Source organism: Chiloscyllium plagiosum, chromosome 15 (genome assembly GCF_004010195.1).
Source record: "Chiloscyllium plagiosum isolate BGI_BamShark_2017 chromosome 15, ASM401019v2, whole genome shotgun sequence".
Classification (NCBI taxonomy): Eukaryota; Metazoa; Chordata; class Chondrichthyes; order Orectolobiformes; family Hemiscylliidae; genus Chiloscyllium; species Chiloscyllium plagiosum.
The window spans coordinates 47,495,360-47,515,480 of record NC_057724.1 but is presented as its reverse complement, the minus strand read 5'-3'; the positions used below and the strand labels follow the sequence as shown (position 1 = coordinate 47,515,480).

The window sequence follows — 20,121 nt, the reverse complement described above, 5'->3', positions numbered from 1 at the left end:
TAAAATCATGAAGGGCATGGATAGGGTAAATAGACAATATCTTTTTCCTGGTGGAGGAGTTCAGAACTCGAGGTCATAGGTTTAGGGGGAGGGGGGAAAGATATAAAAGGGACCGAAGGGGCAACTTTTTCATGCAGAGAGTGGTGCATGTGTGGAATGGGCTGCCAGAGGAAATGGTGGAGTCCAGTACAATTGCAACATTTAAAAGGCATCTGGATGGGTATGTGAATAGGAAGAGTTTGAAGGGATATGGGCTGGGTACTGGCAGGTGTGACTAGATTGGGTTGGGATGTCTGGTCGGCATGAGTGAGTTGGACCGAAGAGTCTGTCTCCGTGTTGTACATCTCTATGACTCTATGACTATGAGTTATTAAAAGTTCTAATGGAGATTACCAAAGTAGACATAGTGTAGATATATCTCTTTATGAGGGAATCTATAATTAAAAATTTTAGTTTCAGTCTAATTTGTGGAAGATTTAAAACACAGTTGAAGAGGAATTACTTCTCTCAACATGTAGTGAATCTGTGGAACTCATACCCCAGAGTGCAGAGGACATGGCACACTGAATACATTTATGGAAGTTGTCTAATTTTTAATTAGTATTTGGTTAAAGGGCTATGGGAGTGGGTAGGAAAATGGAATTGAGGCCAGGTTGGGTCCAGCCATGATTATAATAAATGGCAGCACAGCCTTGAGGAACTGATTGACCTACTACTGCTCCTAGTTCTTATGTTCTTATATTGTTTAGTTATGATTGCTTTTGACCAGGATTGAATTCCAGCATTCATTGTAAGAAAGAACCTTTTATTGTCCAATTTCCTTCTGTCTAAATGCTAGCTCGCTGTTACCTTACTCTCGAAGAGAGAGTCTTTAATTGCAACACCGGGAGAACAGACCCAGCAAAGATGTAGTAAGAGCAAATGACCTTGATAGTAAGACCAAATTTGACTGAATGTGGCATCAAGGAAGCCTATTAAAATAAGAGTCAATGGAAATCATGGGTAAACTCTCCATTGGTTGGAGTTATATGCCACATAAAGAAAGCTGGCTGTTGTTTTTGGGGGCCAATAATCTCAGCTTTAAGACCTATCTGAAGGAGTTCCTTGGAGTAGTGTCCTAGACATAACCACCTTTATCCATGATAAACCAACTGCTTTATCAATAACCATCTTATGGTCAGAAGTGGGAATGTTTGCCAATGATTGCACAATGTTTAACACATTCATGACTCCACAGATACTGAAGCAATTCATGTTCACATGCAGAAAAGCCTGGATAATATTCATGTCTGGGTTGATAAGTGGTAAGTGACATTCATGCCGTGCCAATGCCAAGCATTGACCCTCTCTGACAAGAGTGAATCTAACTATCACCCTTGACATTCAATAGCATTACAATCATTGATTCTGGAATTTTAAACCATTCTTGAACATTAACGTTGACCCGAAACTGAACTGAGTAAATTTTGTCAATAAAACAAATTCCTTGCTTTTTACTTTAAGGAATCTAATTAGCCAATTTCTTTACACAGAGCTATATGGTTAAGTACAAATTGAATTGACAATTTAAAAATTCAGAAGTCTATTGCAGTTGAATAGGGAGTGGGGAGTGGGAAAAGAGAAAAACTAGTCTACCCTTCTTCAACTGATTGTAACATTTAGTAATTGATTTATGTATTTGTATATTCAAAGTTTAACTTTAAGATGTGATTTTGTATTTAGCACATTATCTGATTACCTCTTTACTGAGTTGGCAGAAAAAAGATGACTTGCTCACTCAATAGCTTGTGGGTTTTTAAGAAGCATTTGGAATATAACCTTATTTTAAACCAAATTAGTTAATGTGATGCAATTTCACAACCATGTCTGATATATTTTACTCATAGACATAACCTAAGCAGAACTCAATGTATATATTGTCTGGGTATCACGCACAACCTAAAGAAACCCTGTACTTATAGAATTGGAATTCTAAACAGTTAACTCTGAAATGCTTTACTGGAACATTACTGCTTTGATAATGCACCAGAAATTCATCTGGAATGATACCGATCTTTAAATCCCAGAATATCTAAACATGTAATTTGTACTGTGTGTTCTGTTTCATATATTTGATAACTGTATCTGAATCCCCACATTGTAGTTCTCTTTATTGAAAACTCCTTATTGAAGTTTAATATTTTTTCATTGTTCAGTTCTATTGAAGTATTCCAAAACATCTACACTTAAAATATTAATGCTCAGCCGTCTATTATGGAAAAGTATTGTTTATTGGCTTTGTGCATGGGAAATCATGTCTCACAAACGTGACTGAGTTTTTTGAAGAAGTAACAAAGAGGATTGATGAGGGCAGAGCAGTGTACGTGATGTTTATGGACTTCAGTAAGCCATTTGACAAGGTTCCTCATGGTACACTGGTTAGTAAGGTTAGATCTTATGGATCTCAGGGAGAACTAGCCATTTGGATATAGAACTGGCTCGAAGGTAGAAGACAGAGGGTGATGTTGGAGGGTCACCTTTCAGACTGGAGGCCTGTGACCAGTGGTGTGCCACAAGGATCGGTGCTGTGTCCACTGCTTATCATCATTTATAGAAATGATTTGAATGTTTGCATAGAAGGTATAATTAGTAAGCTTTTAGATTACGCCAAAATTGGAGGTGTAGTGGACAGTGAAGAAGGTTACCTCAGATTACAAAGGAATCTTGATCAGATGGGCCTATGGGCTGATGAGTGGTAGATGGAGTTTAATTTAGATATATATGAGGTGCTGCATTTTGGAAAGGCAAATCAGAGCAGGATTTAGACACTTATTGGTAAGGTCCTGGTTGGTAAGGTTCAGTAGGTGTTGCTAAACAAGGAGACCTTGGAATGTAGGTTCATAGTTACTTGAAAGTGGAGTTGCAGGTAGATAGGATAGAGAAGAAGGCATTTGATATTTTCTTTATTGGTCAGAGCATTGAATATAGGAGTTGGGAAGTCACTTTGTGGCTATACAGGATATTGGTTAGGCCACTTTTGGAATATTGTGTGCAATTCTGGTCTCCCTCCTATTGGAAGGATGTTGTGAAACTTGAAAGGATTCAGAAAAGATTTAGAAGGATGTTGCCAGGGTTGGAGGATTTGAGCTTTAGGGGGAGACTGAATAGGTTGGGGCTGTTTTCCCTGGAGTGTCGGAGGCTGAGGAGTGACCTTATATAGGTTTATAAAGTCATGAGAGGCATGGAAATGATAAGTAGACAAGCTCTTTTCCCTGGGGTAGGTGAATCCAGAACTAGAATGCATAGGTTTAGGGTGAGAGAGAAAAAGTTTAAAAGGGATCTAAAGGACAGCTTTTTCACACAGTGGATGATGCGTGTATGGAATGAGCTGCCAGATGGTATGATGGAGGCTGGTACAATTACAGCATTTAAAAGGCATCTGGATGGGTATATGAATAGAAAGAGTTTAAAGGATATGGGCTTGCTGGCAAATGGGACTAGATTAGATTAGTATAACTGCTTGGCATGAATGAGTTTGACCGAAGGGTCTATTTCTGTTCTATATATCTCTATGACTCTATAACTCTATATTAATCAAAGAGATCCCCAGTGTTACAACATTATTTAGTTCTTGAAGAAGATTTTATTAAATTTATCCAGGCTGCCTGTCTGGAAGAGGAAGTTGTTAGTTAATTTGGTAGCAATTTGGTGAACCTGCTATTAGCAGCCTCACAATTAATTGGGTGGCTAATTGAAACCAGTTCCATAGTCAGAACAGCCTAATGTAGGATTTTTGGAATTCCAGTTAGAACAATCACAGAGTACTACACTTGAGAATTTGGTAGTAGAAAAAAATTAGCACTGTAAGGGAAGAGCTGGTACCTTGGTTTTGGACAGAACAAGGAGTGGGTGAGAGATACAGTGAGACCAGAGTGCTGAAATCAAGAAGCAGTAATTAGGTAAGAAGTAAGTGTTAAATTTCTTGGTTCAATGTGGTTCTGGAGAGATATTAATACTGTATTTAATTATAGCTCATCTCGTTAAACTACTTAATATAATTACTAATTAATGTACAGTGATATTTCTAAACTTGAAACCATAACTAATTACACAAAATAAAATAAATATGATAAGGCAGGTAAAGTGCTCAGAAGTGATGATCTGGAGTCTAAGATTCAGGTACTGCGTTGATTAGTAAGGCCTACCTTGATGTTGAGAACAACTTGTTGCATCTTTTGTGCATTTGCTGGCAAGGAGATGAGTTTCTCACTCGATAGTGGTGAGTAACCACTTAAGGGGGAATTATAGCTAGTTAAATGTTTTATTAATGCTGAAACTCAAATAATTAATATTCAAGTTCTTTTCTTGTCAAACATGCTGAACAAATCAGACATCAAGAATGGTCAACATGGAAGTCAAACCAGTACCTGGCAACCTCTGGCTATGACGAGACTCAATGTTGTTCAGCACAACGCAGTAGCTCAGGGCATGATCCTGTACCAGCCATATGAAACGCTAATCTACAGACATTGGCCATTTGACAAGAGACATTTTTCAACATCTCATGATTGTCATGGCACAACCCCAATCCACTTGTAAGTCCCTTAGGAAGCACACATCTGCATTGCAGGTTGCACCACATTTAGCATTGACAGGCTGCAGCAGGGATAGTCTGTGTGCATGGACAGGCACCCAACTCATAGATCAGACTATCTCAAGGCTTTTCACTTGCTCTCAGTGCTCGCTCTCTTAGCACCTACCTGTATGCTTGCAGCATCCATCTTGCTTTGCCAAGCTCTGCACAGGTTTCAACCAGACCCACAGGCTGTCACTATTACCATACTGACGCTTCTTTTTTGCACAGGCAGACAGACAGGTTGCATGTCATGGCTTCTCAGTTAGATTTTTCCAGTTGGGGACAGAGCATCTTGTTGTACAGCAAACTGAGATACCAACTGCCTGCACACAAACAATGCAGATTAATTCCACCAAATGATCATGTCAGAAAGTGGATGGAGAGCAGACCTCAGTCCAGCCAGGGGAGGCATAGCATTATTGTTCATGGGTTATTGTACCATCAGCCATTGGCAGTCCATTGACAGCCCTGAGACTTGACTGTGGTCACTTGTCTGCTTGGGATGCTCATAGTCAGGTTCTATGTCCGACTTTAGTCTGGTGGTATGCAATGGTCATTCCTATAGAGCCAGCAACAGTAGTCAATGGAATCTACTATCAGCAGAGCAGCTGTAAACATAGCGGTCAGTGCTCGAGTCGGTCAGGTCTAGAGGCTGCTTGTTAAAGTTGCCAGAGGTCTGGTGAAAATACAGACATGGGGGTGGGAGGGTCTGTCCATCAATCGTTAATGAGGGTACAAGAGAGTCAGTGAAGGTGGTGGGGGGATGCTGCAAGCCAGATAGGAATTGATTGATACTTTATTCTAATAGATTTAAACTGAGTTCAGCAGAACATCAGAGATTGTCAAACAGTGACTGGTTTGTTTTGTGGGAATGAACTACTGCCTCCATTCATCTCGTTTGCATTCACATCTGCTAGCTATCAATAGAAGTTCATATTTGGAATTGTCAGATTGCTTGCCTTTATGTGATATCTTCCTACTGGATAGTGACAAGCGTTGAGTGTCCACTGGGCACTGGGGACTGAGTCACAGTGACTTAGAGTGGATTTTTAGAAAGGTTATAGTTAAGGACACATAAACTGTGTGACGTGCTAGTTAAACTAAACACACACATTTTCTTGTTTGTATTGCTTTCATTATGAAGGATAAAAGCTTTTGTGAATTGCTCTAGTTTTTTTTACATGGTATTCTCTCTTCTCCTGAAGCTGTTGACTCAGGCACAGTTGTATGCCAGCCATTTGGTATCTTGTACAAGGTACTCAAGAGATACTGGAAACCTTTTGCACATGTGGATGTGGACAGAATAGTTCCTGATTTAGCTCATCTTTTTCATTGTTTCAATGTTGCTGGTGCTCTGCCCAACAGATTTCAGTCATTTTGTTTCTCCATTTAGAAAATATATAAATCGGATGAATTTTTAAAGTATTGCCAAAATTAAAGATTTATTGCTTCCATCTGCACTAACTTTTAAAATGAATGCATTTTAAAAGTACGACCATTCATAAGTTCGGATGTTTGTAAATCAAGGACCCCTATACTGAGGAACTAGAGATCAAATCAAAATAAGAATCTTCACAATCCCTGTTGATCTATTACCACAATTCCTATGTTCCTTAATATTTTGGTATCTGACATACTGTCAAACCTTGTTTCGTACTCAATGACTGAGTGTGTGCAACTCTCTGAGGCTGAAAATTGTAGATCCACATAAAGGGAAAACATCTTATGAACACTTATCCATTTTAAGAAATTTATATGATTTATTGAGATAAGCTTTCCTTCTTATAAATTTCAGGGGAGACAAAAGTAAGGATCTTCCTTATTATTGGTAAAGAAATAACATTAGAAAAATGAATGGAACTTAATTTTGACAAATCGTCTGGACAAGATGGCCAGTTTGTTAGTTTATAAAAAGAAATCACTACAATTGTGAATGCATTGGCTTTGATCTTCCTGCAATTCTCAGATTCTGGATCATTCACATGGATTAGAAGGTACCATGTGCAATTCTGCTTTTCAAAAAAGAAGACAATGAGAAAATTGGTAATAATAGGAATGGAAATATAGAAAGTTAGAAGGCTGTGCCAATTGAAGGGGAATTTACAGGTTATGGTGCTTCCATGCATGCAGTACGCTTGTCTTTTTGGGTGGTAGAGGTTGCCAGTTTAGAAAGCTAGCGAGTTTTGAGAAGATTTGTAGCTCAGGCTGGAAGTAGGTTTGCTCGCTGAGCTGGAAGGTTCATTTTCAGACATTTCGTCACCATACTAGGTAACATTTTCAGTGATCCTCTGAACAAAGCACTGCTGATGATTCCTGTTTTCTATTTATATGTTTGGGTTTCTTTGGGTTAGTGATGTCATTTCTTGTGGTGATGTCATTTCATATGGTGATGCCATTTCTTGTTCTTTTTCTCAGGGGGTGGTAAATCGGGTCCAAGTCAATGTCTTTGTTGATAGAGTTCCAGTTGGAATGCCATGTTTCTAGGAATTCTCATGCATGTCTCTGTTTGGCTTGTCCTAGGATGGATGTATTGTCCCAGTCAAAGTGATGTCCTTCATCATCTGTATGTAAGGATACTAGTGAGAGAGGGTCATGCTGTTTTGTGGCTAGTTGATGTTCATGTATCCTGGTGGCTAGTTTTCTGCCTGTTTGTCCAATGTAGTGTTTATTACAGTACTTGCACGGTATTTTGTAATGACATTAGTTTTGCTTGTTGCCTGGATAGGGTCTTTCAAGTTCATTAGCTGCTGTTTTAGTGTGTTAGTGGGTTTGTGGGCTACCATGATGCCAAGGGGTGTGAGTAGTCTGGCAGTCATTTCCGGGATGTCTTTGATGTCACAACCCAAACAAACCCATACATATGAATAGAAAGCAGGAATCATCAGCAATGATTCATCTGGAGGCTCACTGAAGATGTTACCTAGTATGGTGATGAAACATCTGAAAATGAACCATCTAGCTCAGTGAGCAAACCTACATCCAGTTTGAAAAGTATTGTCAAGGTAAACTTGGTGAATTGCCACAATGCATCTATAATGTGGTGCACCCTGCTACCATTGTACATTGGAGGTAGTAACTGTTGAAATGGTGGCCGGAGTGCTTTGACCTGGATGATGTTAAGCACCTTGAATGTATTAAGAGCCATACTCATCCAAGTAGGTGCAGAATATTCTATCATATTCTATTTTTTCCTGACTTGAGTCTTGTAGATTACGAGCAGACTTTTCAGAGTCAGGAGATAACTTATTCAGTGCAGAATTCCTAACATGACCTGCTCTTGTAGCCATAATATTCTTGTGGCTCATCTAGTTCAGTTTCTAGTAAAGGTAACCTCCAGGATATCAGTCACAGACAATACAGTTATTGTCTGCTTCAGTATTGATGAATTACAACTTGTACTGAATGTTATGTCACCATCAGCAGAACAGTCCAACTTCTGACCTTATGGTGGAGGGACGGTCATTGGTGAAGCCACTGAAGATGTTTGAGTCTTGGACATGATCCTGAGGCACTTCTGCAGCAATATTGTGGTACTGATATCCATTGTTCTTTGTGTATGATATGGCTCCAAACATATTGGAGAGTTTCCCCCAATTCCCATTTACTCCAGTTCTGCTAGAGTTCATGCCACACTCAGTGAAATGCTGTCTTGATGTCAAACGCAGTTACTCTCACCACAGCTCATGTTTGGCCAAAGGCTGTAATGACATCAGGAGCCAAATGGCCTGGTAGAATCCATGCTGAGCAATAATAAGCAGATTCTTAACATTTAAGTGCTGTTTGATAGCACTGTCAATGATACCTTCCATTCAGTTTGCTGTTGATTGAAACTAAACTGAGGATAATAATCACAAAGCTCATAGCCTTTACAATAAAGAATATCTGCATCTGTTTGCTTATCACATGGAATGAATTGTATTGGCTAAAGGAGACAGTGAGGTCTGCAGATGCTGTATTGGCTAAAGACTACCATCTTTGAAGATGGAAATGCAGGAGGAGGCCAGACTACAACTTTGTTTTGGGTTATGATAAAAGATCACTTTGAGATATCGAGTCAAGTGACACAAAAGAGGTCCTTTGGCCCATCATATCTGTGCCAACATATCTGCGCTAATATAACTTTTCAGCACTTGACCCATAGCCTTGAATGTTATGATATTTCAAGTGACCATCCACAAACTTTTTAAAAGTTGCCAGATTTCCCACCTCAGATATCCTTCCTGGCAATTCATTCCATATTCCCACCAGCCCTTTGGGTGAAAAACATTTTCTTCGAATTGTCTCTGAACCCCCCGCCCTTCTCCTTAATATTATGGCCGCTCATTATCGACCCTTCAGTACCTGCTGGCTCAGTCAACAATACCCACATTGCATGAATCAATTCAAAGCAGAGAATGGCATGAACATAGTGGGTAGAATATAATGCAGGGAAATGAAAAATTATCCAATTTTCAAGGCAAAATAGAAAAGTGTTTCATATTTTACATGATCATTAGTGAGAAAGCATTTGTATTCAAAGAAACCTGGGTAGCCTTGTAGATGAATTACACTTAACATGGAGCAGACAATTCAAAAACAAATAGCGTGTTATCCTTTATTACAAAGGGATTGGAATATAAAAGTGAAGATGCTATACTGCATTTGTAAAGGCCAATGATGAGACCACATTGGAATATTGTGTCAGGTTTTGGTTACCTTGCCCAAGAAAGGGAGTACCAGCCTTGGAGTGAGTGCAGCAAAGGCTCACTCTACTGATCCCTGGGATGAAGGGATTGTCCTCTGAGGACAGGTCAAGCATTTTGGGTCTGTCTCCCCTGAAATGTATAAGAAGGAAAACCTATCTCAATAAATCATATACATTTCTTAAAATAGATAAATGTTCATAACATGTTTTCCCAATTTGTGGATCTAGAATTTTTAGTCTCAAAATTAGCAGTCAATCTTTTAGGACTAATGTAAGGAGTATCTTCAACCAGTGGATTGTGAATCATTTGGAATTTTCAAACCCAGAGAGATGTGCATGTTCAGTCATTGAGTATGAAACAAAGTTTGACAGTATGTCAGATATCAAAGTATTAAGGAACATAGGAATTGTGGTAATAGATCAACAGTGGTTCTAAAGGTTCTCAACTAATTAGTTATGAAGACATAATCTCTCATTGGAAATTGGAAAACTAAACAAGGTTTCTCCTCGTTAATGCCATCCAGTGAGTACGGCTCAAAAGTAGATTGATGTGGATTCGCTTTCCATCCCCATTTCCATTCCAAACAGCTTTCCAAAACCTGCTGTTCAGGTGTACACATGCAAAGTAATAATTTGGCTCCATTATCAAAGGATGGCCAGCACCTATGAAACTAATAATTAATCAATACCTTCAATAGAGAAAAAGAAACTGACAAAGGGAAAAGACTGTTTTTTAGCCAAACTTTTTCATCCCAAAACTCGTGTCATAATATGGATGTAAAGATCAGGAAATATGTGCCTGAAGACAAAATATGCTTTCTAGCAACATCTAATTGTGCATGTTGGGGATTCACTCAACCTAATTTGTTTTATATGTTATGTCTTGCAGTGTACACTTAGTCACACTTCTTTGCTAAGTGCCTTTCCTAGTCGTTTACTCCCAAGTGTCTTTTAGTAGTTCTGCCGATATTTTCAGAATGGAATGTTAAAATCTGCAAAAGGAGGCAACTAAAAAAATCTTCAACTATATATGCTTATATCCCAAAAAGGACTGCAAAAGGGGTTTCAAACTTCAAAAATATTTTATATAATATACAAATTGGGCATTTCACTTGTTTCAGAGGGTATAACATAGATGTGTTGAACTATTTCCAGCTTTTTCATAAATTATCAAGCTGGAGAGGGTTCAGAAGAGATCTACCAGGATGTTGTCAGGTATGGAAGGTTTGAGTTATAAAGAAAGGCTGGGACTTTTCTCACTGGAGCTTAGAAGGTTGAGAGATTACCTGATAGAAGTTTATAAAATAATGAGAGGTATAGACAGAGTTGATGGTAGTTGTATTTTCTCTAGGATGGAGAATTTCAAGATGAGGGAGCACAATTTTAAGGTGAGAGGATCGAGATTTAAAAAAGATACAAGAGATGAATTTTTTACACAGAGGGTGGTTCACTTATGGAATGAACCTCCTGAGAAAGTGGTGGATGTGGCTCCAATTAATGTTTAAATGGCATTTGTATAGGTGCATGAATGGGAAGGATTTAGAGAGATATGGACCAGGAACAGGCAAGTGGGACTAGTTTAGTTTGGGATTATGTTCGGCATGGGCTAGTTGGACCGAATGGTCTGTTTCAGTGCAGTATGACTTTCCGATTATGACCACCAAAAGTCATTTGTAGCTAAACTAATTAAAATAATTAAACCTATCATCTGAACTTCAGTTCAATGAAAAGATATTGTTTTTTTTGGACAATTGATGGTCCACGCGCAAAATCATTGGGATGTGTTAATTGAAACAATATCATTTAATTTGGTCATTGTTAATTTCAGAGGCACACAATCTTCTATTGCATGCTGATGAAAGGTCACAGATCTGAAACCCTCTTTCCCTCTTCAGAGATACTTCAGATCAGCTCAAAATTTCCAGTATTTTCTGTTGTTATTGTTGAAAACAGTCATCCTCCTGTTTATCGTACAAAAGGAACATCACTTCTTGGATACTGTTAAATATGATATATCACAGACACTTCCATGGCATATAAAATTAACATAAGATTATAGTTGTCAGTATTGTATTAGAAATAGTATTGTCTGTCCAAAATATTTTAAAAAGCATGTCTAAATGTCCAATATTTGACATATGTATATAAATTTAAACTATTTACGGCTGGCAATGAGCCCACACACAGTAAGAGTCTAGTCAACATCAATAGAGGTTGTCATTTACTCAGGATACTTCACCATATCTTGTCATTTCAACACTATATGGCAAGTTAGATTCCTCATACAGTCAAGCTCATTACTCATCAACACTTACTGCTTATGCAAAAATGTTCTAAAAATTGTTTTGAAGTAAATCTTACAATTTGAATGCTACCAAAACAAAAATAATCTTTTTTTTAAAGAAATACTGATGATCAGGCTCACACTTCAGCTCAGTTAACCTTTAATGGGCAATGGTAAGGTTGATATTTCTAATACAACTCTCTAATTTTCCCAAAGTAAATGTACTATCTTGCATTCTTTGTTTTTGGTGCATTTGATCGATCCACTATCCATGTGTAGAGTTATAGAGTATTACAGCACAGAAACAGATCATTCAGTCCTGCTCATCCATGCCAACCAAGTTTTCCAAATTAAACTAGTCCCACTTGCCTGCATTTGGCCCATAGCCCTCTAAACCTTTCTTATTCATGTACTTGTCCAAATGTCTTTTAAATGGTGTAACTCTACCTGCATCTCTCACTTCCCCTGCAGTTCATTCCACATACAAACCACCTCTTTGTGAAAAAGTTGCCCCTCGGGTCCCTTTTAAATCTTTCTCCTCCCACTTTAAAAAAAGCCCCCTAGTTTTGTAATCTCTCACCCTAAGGAAAGTACCTTTGCTAGTCACCTCATCTATGCCCCTCATGATTGTATAAATCTCTGTAAGGTCACCTCTTAACCGCCTATGCTCCAGTGAAAGAAGTCCCAGCCTATCCAGCCTCGCCTTACAACTCAAACCCTCCAGACCCAGCAACATCCTGGTAAATCTTTTCTGGACGCTCTTCAATTTAATAAAATCCTTCCTATAGAGGGGTAATCAGTACTGAACATAGGACTCCAAGTGTGGCCTCACTAACGTCCTGTACAGCCTCAACATAATGTCGAAACTCCGATATTCAATAGTCTGAGAAATAAAGATAAACGTGATAAATGCCTTCTTAACTACCCTGGCCTGTGACGCAAATTTAAAGAACTATTCACCTGAACACTAGGTCTTTCTGTTTGGTAACACTACCCAGGGATCCACCATTAACTATATAAATCCCACTCGTGTTTGTTTTACCAAAATGGGAAACCTCACATTTATCCAAATTAAACCTCATCTGCCACTCCTCAGCCGAATGGCTCAATTGATCAAGATTTCTTTACAATGTTCTTCACTGTCAACTATACCACCATATTTGTATCATCCACAAACCTATTAACCATGCCTCCTAAATTTTCATCAAAATCATCTGTGTAAATGACAAACAAAAGTGAACCCAGCACTGATTCCTTCATAACACTGCTAGTCACAGGTCTCCGTTCAAAAAGACAACTGTCAACAATCACCCTCAATCTCCTCTCATCAGGTCAATTTTGTATCCAATTGGCAAGCTCTCCTCAATCCCAAGAGATCTAACTTTATTCATCTATCTACCATGCAGAACCTTGTCAAAGACTTTACTAAAATCCATGTAGACAACATCTACTGCTCTGCCCTCATCAGTCTTTTTAGTTACATTCTCAAAATATCCATTCAGGTTTATGAGACATGATTTCCCAAGCACAAAGCCATCTGATTGTGCCTAATCTGTCCTTGCCTCTCCAAATGTATGTAAATTCTATCTCTAAGTCTTTCCATAACATTTGACAAGATTAATTAAAATCGGGGAGATGCACCGCACACATACTTGTCAAGTTATTCTATTCTATTTCCGCAACCTTTGTGGATACAAATGCACCAATGCATCTTATATAGGGCTGTTGCCACCATGAAATTCAATAAAGAACTTTTAGCAACTTATCCAACAATCACAGGCTTGCAACTTCATGCCAGCTATCCTGAGTAACACTTCAAATCAGATGATCTAATTTCCACACATTCCAAGTATAATCATTGAGTACACAATTACAAAGCTGATATAATTCAGAAATGAGAACAGACCATAGAAGAGGTAAGTGGTATTAGAACTTGTTCATTCTAGTCAAGGGCAAATCTACTTGGATATAATTATAAGCCACTGAGACAGTAGACAAGTCCCCAGGACCTGAAGACCTATATCCAAGTGCCTGAAGATAATGTGATGACATTCGTCAAAATAGTACAGAAATCACTAGATTCTGGGAGGGCTTCAGCAGACTGGAAAACTGTTGAGCTAATACAAAAGTCCTGAGAAAGGGTCACCGGACCCAAAATGTTAACCCTGATTTCTTTTCATAGATGCTGCCAGAGGTGCTGAGCTTTTCCAGAAAATTCTGCTTTTGTTTCTGATTCACAACATCTGCAGTGTTTTTGGTTTTTAAATAGTGTTAATCTAATGGTCCTGTTGTGGGGAAAATCACCAGCCTCAGAGTCAGAGTCAGGGTTCAACAACAGAGTTTATTGTACAAGGAAATACCGGAGCCCCGGGGAGAGAAAGACACCAACAGCACAGTGGTCAGCTGCAAGTCTTCTCTCAACCCGGAGCACATATCAAGTCCTTAGTTCTACACATTACGCTCCACTTCCCTGGGATTTACATTCGGCTGTGACCGACAGGCTCAATATTTACCTTCTTTAAATGGATAGACGGCTAGTGCAGGCGTACCTTGGATGCCACCTTCCCTTTCAGTCCCAGTAATTTGGTTGCACTTTCAATAATCACAAGTTGATATAAAAATGGGACCAACTTTAGGGGTCTAGGCTACCTCCTTGACCTGGAGAGATGCTGGCAGGTCACCCCTACAATAATAATGAGGACAAGCGGCCTTAATGAATTCATAGCTTATGATGTTTTTTTTCCCAACCAGGTTAAAATGTTCAATATTTTCAAACAAAAGTAATTCCTTAACTGTGAACATTACATATTTTTGCAGTCTCTTGGTTCAATCCCCATTTCATTAAGCACACGTCAAAAAGTCCAAATGTTTCTACAGTTTCTTTTGTTCAAGTGATTCAGCTTATCTCCTCCAGATTTGCACAAATAATGTATAGTGGATAAATGATGGTGTGTGGGGGTGTATGCAAAATAAGCCATTGAGTGATGTCAGATCTCAGTAAGTCAGGAATTATGCAGGTGTAAGTGACTCACGAACACTTCCCAAACTACATCGTGACACTAGTATCGTTTGCCAATTTTGCCCTGCCTGTTTTCTTCTGACTCATCTTGGGGTAGTTTCAGGGTAAACGTGCAACACTTTGCCTGATAGGCATTCCCCACATGTAATGTGAGCACCGGCAAACTAGGTCCTCAAGGTGTTGCAGCTGGGCCAGCACTTCCACACAGTGTGGGTTATCAATATCTCACCCAAGGTGTCATTTTTTATTTGGAAGCTCAGAGAATTAATCGTAGCAAGCTATTTATCAACAGAGGTGGATATCATATCCTCACCAACATTTATACATATGATTAGGGGCCACTGAATTGCGATCAGTGATCTGAAACAAAATAATTGTCCCAAATTATATTCATCAACTGGCGAACTTCAAATTAGAAATGTAACATGGAACCAACATGCACTTAAGGATGGGATGAGGATGGGGAGTGGTGGGGATGAACTATTAGTCCTAAGGTTTGTAAACCTATTTAAAGGAATTCTAGTGTGGAGAAAAATAAAATCACCATTGTCCCACTCTTCCATTAGGAAGAGTTAACTGGTAGTGGCTTAACCTAAGGATCACACCTCAGGTGAGGGGCAAAGTTGAGAGTTGGAATCTTCACAGTGACCTTAGCTAGTATGGAACTGTTGGTTACTCCATGTTATAAACAAGTCATTCAGCCAACAGAGCTAATGAACTCCTAGAGAAAGAAGCATAACAGCAATTTAGAACTTGGCCTGCTAGGAGGCTACATCCAAATGCATACATTTTGATATGAGGCCAGAGAATTATTAACAGCTCCTTCTGTACTCCCTATTGCTCTCAGTCCACAGATTCTGCCCCCACCACACACACAAATACACAACCAATTCCTTTCTAACCTCCTCACTTTTTCAATAGGGAAAATGTAAAGGAATCTCAAAAGATTCATGTGACCATCATATTGTGTTTTAAAGATGGTATGATATCATCAGACTGGGTGAAGCCTAATGGAGTCTCAAAGATTAACCCTTCAGAAGCTTTACCTTAAACAATAAGATTAGTCTGCACCTTTTGTTTCCATACAGACCAACTTGCTAACTTTGTGTTGCCTGCAAATTTATATGGCTCCTGTACGCAACAACTCCAAACATACAAACAAGTTGCTGCATAATTCAGTAGGTGAACCAAGGTTACTCATCTCTCAAAACAGGATGCATTTTATCTAGTGCAGGTGCACTCTTGTTTGCAAGAGTCTTGGTAGGAAAAAGCATGAACGTAGTGCAGCTAGGGAGAGTGGAAAGAACCAAACAAATTTAAATTCGTGGTCAAACACACCTTCACAGCCAATGGTAATGCTGACTTTGTTCAGCTTTGAATTTGAAGCTTTGGCTGCAACAGCTTTTGGTATATTTCAGCACTTCTTCCTGAAGTGTTGGCTTCTGATGCACTATTCCCCATTGATATTCATCCTGAGTGAGGTTGGCATTTTGTTGAGGGCACTTTTCCTTGTCCTCCTCCTCCCTCTTCTAGAGGGTTTCTTGTTCTGTATGACTGTTCCTCATTTTCCCAGTTATGTTTAAGTCCATGAGGATTGCACAAGGGGCAAAGAACAAGTAGCTTGTGCAAAGACCATGAAGTCAAGATGACATGCTTTGCCAAGCAGCACAACACTGTCACAACAGTTTAGCAACTTGGAAGGACTCTAGACACTGCCAAATACTTCTACAATTACAGCAAAAGTCAATAGTAATAAATCAGCAATTCAACTGGAAGTAGTTGATAATCCCTTTAAATAGCAATGTTTTGGATGGTTCATAATGCATGCTTAGCTGAGTGAGACTAAGACAGGGTATTATCATAAATGTTAATCTCTAAAATGGCAGCTCTGGCATAGCATCTCAATCTCACAACTTTAATTTTACACGATGTAAGTGTCAATAACAAGACCAACATTTATTGCCTATTCTAACTGCCCTTGAGAAGCTGGCAGTGTGCCGAGTACTCTCCTACTTCCAGCAGACATTTCTTGTGATCCCCCAAAACCTGTGCACACCCTGCAGCACAACTTGGAGGTGAAACAGCACCAGCAGTACCAAAACTCCAGGACGGTAAGAAATTGAGTTTCATGACCTATCTTTTTGTACTTTTTGGGCGATATTTTTCACTTGCTATTCCTATTGCTGCATATTAAGGAAAGCACACCATCAAGAAAGGCACTGCTTTCCTTTTAGAGGAAATAGGCTTTAAATGTATGGTGTTCCTCATTTAAAGTGTTTCAAAATTAAATGTTACATCATTACTTATTTATTTGTGTCAATATTGCACTTATGAATATGATTTTCTCAGTACAGCAGCAGGATGCTTTTCAGTGGTTCGCCTTTAGGAATGATCCAAAGTTGGTACATCAAAGCACAATCCAACAGACAGGACTTCAAAACTAAGTCTGTGTGTTCATACATAGGCATCAGGGAATTTGCTTAGATTATATTTTTCGTGGCAATTCAAATGGGAAAATTCCAGACCCTAAGATACAGAGACTATCAACTACTCAAGTGTACTTCCTGTTGAAGCCACCATGAAACCATATAATAATATCTAAGGCAAAGTTTGTTCCTTGAACTCCATTTTCATACACTGATATCAGAAAAGTCACAGAGAAACATTTGATGGTTTACATTGTTTTTTGCACTGGGAACTGAGGTCCTCTGATACAGCATCTTGAGAAAGGTCACTGAATCATCTGCATAGTAAATTATGAGCACTGGAATGCATCTTGGAGCAGAAATACACTTGTAATTCTCTGAGTTAAACTTTTCCTACCTTACTCACTGGTACTTGCTCTGCACCATACTTCAGAGGTCTGACAGTGCCATGAAGAAAACCAGCACAGTATTTGTTACCTCCATTATTTTCATGGTTTCGGGACATTTCACTTCCAAGTACAGCATCATCTGCAAAATTAACATGCCATAATGTAATGCAATATGCCAATGACAGCTTCATCGTTTTTCATTGTCAAGTGACCTTAGTAGTTTAACTGGAACTTACAACACAGGCAAGATGAGGAAAGGGGACCGATTCAGGGATTATCAGGAGCTAGGAACCAAATTAAAGAACAGGTCCTCAAGGGTTATTATCTCCAGATTACTGCTCGATCCATGTGCAAATTGGCATAGGGACACAATAATAAGACAAGTAAACACATGGCTAAAAGAATGGGAAAGAGAGGTTCATTTTCACGGCATTTGGCATCTGTATTGGAATAGGAGGGATCGGTACCTCTGGGGTGGTCTCCACCTGAACCAAGCTGTAACCAATGTTCTAGCGAAAATGGTCAAGTGGACTTTAAACGAGGTAGTGGGTGGGAAGAGAAGGGTAAAATTTACCCCAGTGGGAAGCAAAGCAGCAGGTTAACTGCATGGAAAAATATGAAAGAAATGGCAGGCAATGAGAACTCAGCAGAGGTTATTAAAATCTTCACCACCGACACAAATAGGACAGAGTATTTGGAAAGGGTTGGTAATCAAACTTCAAGCACAATGGACAAACAAATGACAATGAGAAGACAGATGGTTAATACAGGACTGAAGGTGTTATGTCTGAATGCACAGAGTATAAGAAATAAAGTAAATAGCCTGTGGCTTAGATCGAAATTGGCAGGTATGATGTGATGGACATCACAGAGATCAGGCTGCAAGGTGGGCAGAGGGAATAGAGTTACCCTGTTAGTATGAAATGAAATTAAATCATTAGTCAGAAATGAAGTAGAGTCAGATGGTGTAGAATCTATGTAGGTAGAATTGAGGAACTGCAAAGGTTAAAAAAAACATAGTTGGAGTTATGTACAGGCCTTCAAACCGAAGTCAGGAGCTGGGACACAAGATACAGCAGGAAATGGAAAAGTTGTGTAGGAAAGGAAAAATTACAGTTATCATGGGAAATTTCAATATGCAGGTGGACTGGGAAAATCAGGTTGGGAGTGGATTGCAAGGAAAGGAATTTTTGGAATGTCTACAAGATGGCTTTTTAGAGCAGCTTGTGGTGGACCCCAGTAGGGAACAGGCAATACTGGATTTAATGTTGTGCAATGAGGCAGACTTGATAAGGGAGCTGAAGGTGAAGGAACCCTTTAGAGGCAGTGATCATAATATGATTGAATTTACTCTGCAATTTGAGAGGGAGAAGATAGAATCAGAGGTAGCAGTATTACAGGCATAATAAGGCAACAACAGAGGAGCTGGGTAGAATTGACTGGGAGAAGAGCCTCGCAGGAAAGACAGTGGAACAGCAATGGCAGGAGTTTCTGTGAGTAATTCGGGAGATACAGCAAAATTCATCCCTAGGAAAAAGAAATATAGTATAGGGAGGATGATGCAACCATGGCCGACTGGGGGAGTCAGGGATAGCATAAAAGTAAAGAGAAGGCATACAATGTGGCAAAGAACAGCGGATTGGGAAGCTTACAAAGACCAACCAAGGGCAACAAAAAAAGGAGGGAAAAGATTAAATAGAGGGTAAGTTAGCCAGTAATATAAAGGAAGACTGTAAAAGTTTATTTGGATATATAAAGGGCAAAAGAGAGGCAAAAATGGATCTTGGACCACTGGAAAATGATGCTGGACAGATAGTACTGGGATACAAGGAAATAGCTGAGGAACTGAATAATTACTTTGCTTCAGTTTTCAAAGTGAAAGACACAAGTACTATCCCAGAAATTCAAGAGAGTGAAGGGGTGGAGGTCAATATGGTGACTTTCACCAAAGAGAAGGTGCTGGAAAAACTGAATGGCCTGAAGGTGGATAAATCACCTGCACCAGATGGACTACTCGCTAGAGTTCTAAAGGAAATAGCTGAAGAGATAGCAGAGGCATTTGTAGCGATCTTAGTAGAGTTAGAGAGGGTCCCAGAGAACTGGAAAATCACTAACGTAACACCCCCATTTAGAAAGGGAGTAAGGCAAAAGACCAAAAATTACAAGCCATATAGGCTAACCTTGGACATGGGTAAGATTTTGGAGTCCATTGTGAAGAATGAGATTTCTGAATACTTGAAAATGCATGGTAAAATAGGGCAGAGTCAGCATGGTTTCATCAGGGAGGTCATGCCTGACAAATCTGTTAGAATATTTTGAGGAGATAAACGAGCAGGTTAAACCAAGAAGAGCCAGTGGAAGTTATTTACCTGAATTTCAAGAAAGTCTTTGACAAGGTGCTGCATAGGAGGCTGCTGAGTAACACAAGGGCCCATGGTATTAGCAGCAAGGTACTAGTATGGATAGAAGTTTGGCTGCCTAGCAGAAAGCGGAGAATGTGCATAAAAGGGTCCTTCTCGGGATGGCAGCCAGTGCCAAGTGATGTTATGAAAGTCTCAGTGTTGGGACCACAACTCTTAATTTTATATATTAATGATCCAGATGAAAGAACTGAGGAACATTCTGGTTAAATTTGCAGATGATGCAAATATAGGTAGAGGAACAGGTAGTATTGAGGAGGCAGGGAGGTTGCAAAAAACTTTGG

At 39.2% G+C, this 20,121-nt stretch overlaps 1 protein-coding gene across 2 annotated transcripts in view; it reads right to left on the bottom strand.

Annotated features, from left to right (window-relative positions):
• arhgef9a (Cdc42 guanine nucleotide exchange factor (GEF) 9a) overlaps positions 1 to 17,497 on the bottom strand; it is a 270,976-nt gene extending 253,479 nt beyond the window's left edge. For both annotated transcript variants that reach the window (XM_043704850.1, XM_043704851.1), the window contains exon 1: positions 17,426 to 17,497. The gene's annotated coding sequence lies outside the window, so the exon portion shown is untranslated. The remainder of the gene's footprint in view (positions 1 to 17,425) is intronic.
• Positions 17,498 to 20,121: the final 2,624 nt, after the last annotated feature.